General features: G+C 36.2%; 1 pseudogene; it reads right to left on the bottom strand.

Moving 5' to 3' along the window:
* Nucleotides 1-2,003: 2,003 nt before the first annotated feature.
* LOC103230409 (ATP-dependent RNA helicase DHX29-like) lies at nucleotides 2,004-5,833 on the bottom strand (annotated as a pseudogene).
* Nucleotides 5,834-7,481: the final 1,648 nt, after the last annotated feature.

Genomic DNA, 7,481 nt, shown 5'->3' with positions numbered 1-7,481 from the left:
CTTTCCCCAATGTATGTTCTTGGCACCTCGTTTGAAAATTAGTTAACTGTAAATATATGGATTTATATCTGGATCCTGTATTCTGTTCCACTGGCCTGTGTGCATGTTTTTATGCCAGTACTATGCTGTTTTGATAACTATAGCTGTAGTATAATTTTTATATACATTTTTTGATACATGCATGCAATGCATAATAGGTAAATGAAAATAGGTAATGTGATTTTTCTAGTCAGGTTCATTTTGCTCAGGATAGCTTTGTCTATTCGGGTCATTTGTGGTTTCATATATATTATACGATTGTTTTTTATATTTCTATTGCTGTGAAGAATGTCATTGGTATTTTGATAGGGATTGAATTTCATCTGCAGTTTGCTTTCGATAATATGGACATCTTAACAATATTGATTATTTCATGATCATGGAATATTTCTTCATTTTTTGTGTCTTCTTCAATTTCTTGCTCAATATTTTAAAGTTTTCATTGTAGAGATCTTCCACATTTTTGGTTAAGTTATTCTTAGTTATTTAATTTTATTTTATTTGTAGCTGTTGCAAATGTCATTTTTGTGATTTCTTTTTCAGATTGTTTGCTCTTGGCATATAAAAATGCTACTGATTTTTGTATGTTGATTTTGTATCCTACAGCTTATTGAATTTGTTTATCTGTTTTAATGATTTTTTGGTGGAGTCTTTAGGTTAAAAACATAAAATTTGTCGTGGATATTCAAACTAGAGACAAGGAATTTCGATGTTTAGACATAAATTGTGGAAAAGTCTTTTAAAGAAGGGAGGTTTACAGGTTTGCTTCTTTACTTTCCTCTCCTCCCTCCTTCTCTTGGCTCCTCCTTCCCTTTTTTTTCCTCCTTAAAATCATTTTTTTCTTCCTTTCTGTTTTGAATTTAGGTACATGTAAGAGAGTTTATTATACTACACAGTGCATGGCATATCAACAGTTTTGCAAGGCCTTTCCTTTATTTAATTTTTTTTAACTATCATTTCTATTTCTCATTTACAATCTCTACAACCTTCCTTTATGGTTAAATGTGTGTGTGTGTGTGCACGCGCGTACGTGCGCACGCATGTGCATGCATGCACTTGCTCATCCGTGTGCACCTACATCTTGGTAAGCCAAAGAATGTTTTTGTTTCTGTGAGCATACCTCCTTATTTCTGTTAAATAGCATTGTGTTGTGAGTCTTAAACTCTTTGTTAATATAACATTTAAACAAAAATGATTTCAGTTGCATATAAGCACGTATTTTCCTACTTCAATATGTTCCACAATATTTTTGTGCAGGCCTCCTCCACGTTTTATTGTACATTTCCCATAAGTAGACATGTAAGTAGCCTTTATCTAAATGCTAGCAAAAACATTGCTTCCATGAATGTATCTGTATGTGAGTCTCATGAAACTGCTCAAGCATTTCTGGAGTATAAGGAGTTTAACTGCAGATCACAATATATACTTATGTTCAATTTTGTTTTATATTTCCATATTTATTTCCATAATGACTTTTCTGATAAAACTATTTCCAGCTTTATACACGTTTTAAAGTATCTATATATTCACCAAAACATTTATATAATCAAACTTCATGTTTTGCTAACCATACATGTATAAAATGGTAATTTACATTTATATTTGTATGATTACCAATGAAATTGTCAGACATTCATGTACTCCATGTATGAGCTGCCTCTTTATATACTTTGTCCATTTTTTTTTCCCATTGGATTTTGTATTTCATCTCATTGATTTGAGGATAGATTTTTCTATCAACTATTTAATCTTATATTATTTTAAACTGTTTTAAATATAAATAACAAGTGATAGTTATTATCACAATCTATTCCTTGTCAACTTTTTTGTAGGTATCCTGTGTTAAGTTGAACTCCTTGATCTTAATAAAATAATACATATTTTTTGATACAAATTTTCATTTTTTGAGACCTTGTTTTAAGAAAACTTTTTTTGTTCTAATTCACCAAATGTTTATTAAACACTTACTGTGTGTCAAGTATTTTCCTAGGCATTCTTTTTTCCCAAATAAACCTGTTACAGTTATCCGTGACGCTGAGAGAGTGAGCTATTTTAAGAAATACCTCTAGGGTAGACAGTAATGTTCTATTATGAAAGTTCCTCTGGCAATACATGATTTCAGAATGATAACCTCCTTCCTGTCGTGCTTTCTTCCATCCTAGATATGCATTGTAGATGATCAGGTGGTCTGAATCCACCATGTTCAAAGCTGATTTTGCGAGATCTGTGTCATCTTTTCGACCAATTGGTGTGGTAAAAGGAGACTTCTCTGTTATAAGTGCAGCTAGTTTTGCCACTGGGTTAAGGCAGCCAAATACTGTACAAAAAATACACATCTTACCAATATTGACATACACAGGTAAAGCTGCAAGGTGTTGGCCCAATGGAGTAGGCTGAGGCTCATTTAGTTTACAAGCTCCACTTTTTTGGAGGAAATTCATTGAATGGCTGATCACTGGGAACTGAGGTGAATCTAAGGCTTTCAAAGGGAAATCTTCAGGAGAATCATGATTACACTTCATAGTATGAAGGCATAATTTCTCTAAAGGCACATGTAAGATTTCAGGAACAGAATAATCCGCAAAGCCTTCAGATTTTTCTCTCGTATACCCCCAGAATCAGAAGCCATCTCTGACCCGCCCAACTCTCCCCTGGCTCTGCAAAGCACCGGCTTTACTGACAAATGTCTCAACCAAAGAACTCATCTATCTGCTTTCATGGCGCTTATCTTCTTCTGTTTTTCCAGTGTCAATTACAAACTCAGTATCTGGAAAAGCGCTACCCATCTGTGCAAAATTTGTTACTAAAACAATCTTTCTAACACCTGCAGGAGGAAGTGTGAGTGCTGCAGCTTGATCTTGGGTTGAAAGAATAGAATGCAGCGCTATCAATTTATATCGTTCAGAATACAACCTTCTATCATTTGATAGGAGATCATACAGCTGCTGAACACGAGCCAGGCCTGGTAAAAAGATTAATACTGCTCCTTCAATATTTCCAACCTGGGGACTTTTATCTAAATATGCAAGAAGTTCCAAAATGAAATCCAGGTTGATTTTATGAGGATTCATGTGTAGAGAATAGCATGCTGAGTGAAGTTGCTGTACTTTTGGTAAAATAGATTTAAATCAGCATTTGCTCTAGTCTGAACTGAAATATATTCTTAATGTTTTTATTTCCCCTGCTTTGTTTATAACATTAATGAATATTTCTTCTTCCTGCTCCAGAAATTTCTGACAATATCCTGAGTCTTTTCACAGTATAAAATCTGTTTCTTCTATTATATATTCATGATGAAAGGTCTCAGCAAGATAACTTCTTCCTGAAATTCTGAGAGTGGGGCAGTGTGCGAAATATGTGGAAAATTGTTCACTGCCCACACTCATTAGAATCAACTAGAAATCAGACTGTTTTTGTAAAACTTCCTTTAAGATAGTCAGTAGAAAGTCTGTCTGGACACTTCTTTTCCGAACCTCATCTACAATAACATGAGACACATTAGCAAAAAGACCATCTTCTTGAAGTTTCCTTGGCAAAACCCCTGTTGTACAATAGAGTAAACTGGTAGATTCACAAGCTTGAGATAACATCCGGATCTGATATCCACACAAAGAATTCTTTCCTCCAGGTGCATTTTCACAGCCCAATTCATCACACAGTCTGGTGGCTAAACTCACTGCTGAGATCCTTTGAGGTTGGGTACAGGCAATGTTACATTTACTTGCTCCCTACTCATTTAGAAGCAAAACTTCCAACAGAAAATGTGGTACCTGAGTACTTTTATCACTCCTTGTTTTACCTGCCACAACCACTCAGCAGTGCCTTTAAGAGTTTCAACACTTGAATCCCGATGTTTAAATGCAGGAAACTGTTGTCTTTCCTTTAGAAGTTTCTAATACTTAGGTGTGCCTTGCAACTTTCTAGAGAGGTTTCTAACAGGTTCCAAATCTTCTGTGTTTGCTGATTCCAAGGACAGTGCAGAAAAATCAACAGAAGCTAAATTTTCCCAAGATTTCTCAGGATCGTTAGAGTTTTCTCTCCTACTTTCAGAATGCTGTTGTTGCTGCTGTTTCAATGTATTCAAAAGTTTGGCAATAAAAAGATCACGCGGTTTATTGGTTTTCATTTTATTTAATTCTTCCCTTTTCTTTTCTGCATCACTACACTCCAGCTAAACATCTTGGGAAGTAGGATGAAATAACTGATGAACTGACTGCCCTTTAACTAAATGATAAAGAACTAAAGTACCTCTCAGGTGCTGAGCTTGCATGCCATCCTCTGTTAAGATTGTAGGCATCCTACCAGGACAGCACCTCCAGACTTGCTTACCCTAACCCTACATTTCCAGTATCTACCTACTGGAACTTTTTCAAAGGAACGATTTGGACTCTTGGGAAGAGTCTTCCTGAACCAGTCAATCAGAAATTGTTTGGGAGATTTTCCAGTTCAACTTTGAGCGGTACAGTCAAAATTTCTTACATCATGAGGTTGGTTCTTTTTATCTTTTTCTTCTTCAGTAGCAGCTGCAGATTTTTCAAATAACTTAAAAGTTCAATGCACTTTCCCACTCTATGGTCACAGGAGGGTTTTTTCTTTCATTTTGTTGATGTGAAATCTTTATGGCTGGATTAAGTACTGGATCATCTTCTAAAGTTTCCATTTCTCTTTGAAATTTCCTTATTTATTTTTTTTTTCCTGAGCCTCTTTTTGGTTTTGCCTTTTTTTTTTTTTTTTTTTTTTTTTCCAGTTTAAAGGTAGCTAGTTGCTCCTTTGCATCCAGCAGTTTTGCTGCAAAATAAGTACCTTTTGTTGGGATCATTTTTTTCCCTCTTCTTCTAAACTTTTAGAATTCTCATTCTTTTCTTCTTCATTTATTGTTCAGTGTACCGTGAAATCCGTTCTTTCATATTTGCTTTCATATTTCCTTCTTCCTTTTCTGGCTCAATCTTAGGGTCTTTTGCTTTTTTGTTTGTTTTTGTTTGTTTGTTTTGTTTTGTTTTAGGTTGCAATGGAGGTGAAATAGTGGCTTGTACGGGAGACTGCAATTTCAGCCCACTTTTAGGTTGTTACTCTTCAAATTCTTGACTGAATCTTTCAGTGCATCATTTGCAAGGTTTAAACAGAGCCAGGCCAAGGCAGAATGAAAGTCACTTCCATGTAAGAGAGTATTGGTCATGGCATCTTCAATGTCTTAGTCTTAAATAAAAATGCTTGTAAGGCCGTATAAAAATCCTGCAATTTTTTTGGCAGTAAGTCATCCAGAAATCACTCCTTTGTCATTGTTTTGCTTTTTATGTTCATTGATCCCTCCCATAATTCCTTGCTCTAGTTTTTTATTAATTACCACTTTCAAAAGAGATTTACCCAGACTTGCAGGACCACCAGAATCATTTGTAGAATTAAAACTATAAATTTTTGAATCTTGCTTGACTCGAGACTTCCTAGTGCTTGCAGCGGCATCGGGCGGGAGGCCTGGACACCAGTTTTTTGTTTGGGGCCTCCTGGGCAGTTCCAGCCCCAGTGGTGGATTTGGCTCTGAAAGCAGATACGGAGGCCCGGACCACCGGACCGCCGTGGCCACCAGAGCCTTGTGTTTCTTGTCCTTGCCGCCAATGTGGCAGCTGTGGCAGAAGATCATTAGCGGTCCTGGCCCTGGCGCTGCCATCAAGAGCTCTTCACATTCCCCGGCTCCTGCTGCAACACCCTGTGCCCTAGATCCCAAGAAAAGCTTTCCTGCAAGAAGGTAATAAACATATTTTCTTGTCCTTTCTTCTTTATGTTTTTTACTTGTCATATATGAGAGTCTGCTGTGTGTATATTGCAAATTAGCTATTCTGCTTTACTTTTCTCCATGTCTTGGATCTATTTTTACAACAGCACGTACTAAGTGATGTTTCCTCACTAATGTCTCTTTTCATCTATATGATATCCACATGGATCTATTTCTGAACCCTCTGTTCTGTTCCATATCTTTGTTTGGGGCCAGAGCATCATAGTGTTGATAACTATTGTTTAGGTGCATTTCTTAAAATCTTGCAGGATGAGTCCCCTCCTCTTTTAAGCAAAATTGATTTAGATATTTTGACCTTTAATCTTTCATAAATTTTTTAACTCCTTCAACCATCTTGCTGAAATTTATCTTGATATTTCAGTGGTTTTATAAATAACTTGGGTGCAATTATGTTTTTAAAGAAGACAAATTTTGTCTTTAAACTTATTCTTTTATCTATTTTGGTTTAGATGTTTATTATTTTGCATTTTGGTAGGATTTTTTTCTGCATACATTGTAGTTTGTTTTTTGTTTGTTTGTTTGTTTTTGCTTTGACTTAAGGTTTTTCTATTTTTTTTTTTTTTGGAAGGGAGGTCACATTATCTTTTTTTTTTTTTTTTTTTTTTGAGACGGAGTCTCGCTCTGTCGCCCAGGCTGGAGTGCAGTGGCCGATCTCAGCTCACTGCAAGCTCCGCCTCCCGGTTTCACGCCATTCTCCTGCCTCAGCCTCCCGAGTAACTGGGACTACAGGCGCCCGCCACCGCGCCCGGCTAGTTTTTTGTATTTTTATTTTTTAGTAGAGACGGGGTTTCACCATGTTAGCCAGGATGGTCTCGATCTCCTGACCTCATGATCCGCCCGTCTCGGCCTCCCAAAGTGCTAGGATTACAGGCTTGAGCCACCGCGCCCGGCCCACATTATCTTGTAATTTTTTTTTTTATTCTGACACATACCCTAAATAGAAAAGGTATGCATCATGTGTCTGTACAATTTAGAATAAAATAAACATCCAATAACTCACCTCAAGCTTAAGAAACAGAACAATACTCTCCATGATTGCATCTCCCCACTACCCACATACCCTATGGAGGAAACCGACTCTCCCTATTATTGGGTTATTCACGTTCTTCCTTTTCTTTATGATTTAATCATAAAACTATTCTCATATAATATCTTAATTTGTTTCACATTGAATTTTATACATTAAAACATGCTTTATACATTTTTCTGAGATTTTTCTTTTGCTCAAAATGAGAATGAGCTACATTATTGTATATAGGTGTAGTTCATTCTTTGATACCACTATAGAATGTTCAATTGTCTGAATATACTCTGAGCTATTTATAGTTTCTGTTGTTGATTGACGTAATGAATTGTTGTAAATACTTTATAATAATGATTGATACTGCTATAAGCTTTCCTATACATCTCTTTTGGTGCACATGTTCAGACTTCTGTTGTGCAGTGGCTCTCACAGTGTGAACCCTGGACCAGTACCATCAATACCACTTGGAAACTTGCTAGTAATGCAAGTTATCCAGTCCCACCCCAATCCTACTCAGTCAGAAATTCGAGGGGTGAGACCCAGTAATCTGTGGCTGCTATATTTTTAAATTGGTAAGCGCATTTATGAAGAAACATTATTGATTTTGTAAGTTGATATTGTACTTGA

Source organism: Chlorocebus sabaeus, chromosome 25 (genome assembly GCF_047675955.1).
Source record: "Chlorocebus sabaeus isolate Y175 chromosome 25, mChlSab1.0.hap1, whole genome shotgun sequence".
Classification (NCBI taxonomy): Eukaryota; Metazoa; Chordata; class Mammalia; order Primates; family Cercopithecidae; genus Chlorocebus; species Chlorocebus sabaeus.
Note: the sequence above shows the minus strand (reverse complement) of the source record. Positions and strands in the feature narration are given on the sequence as shown.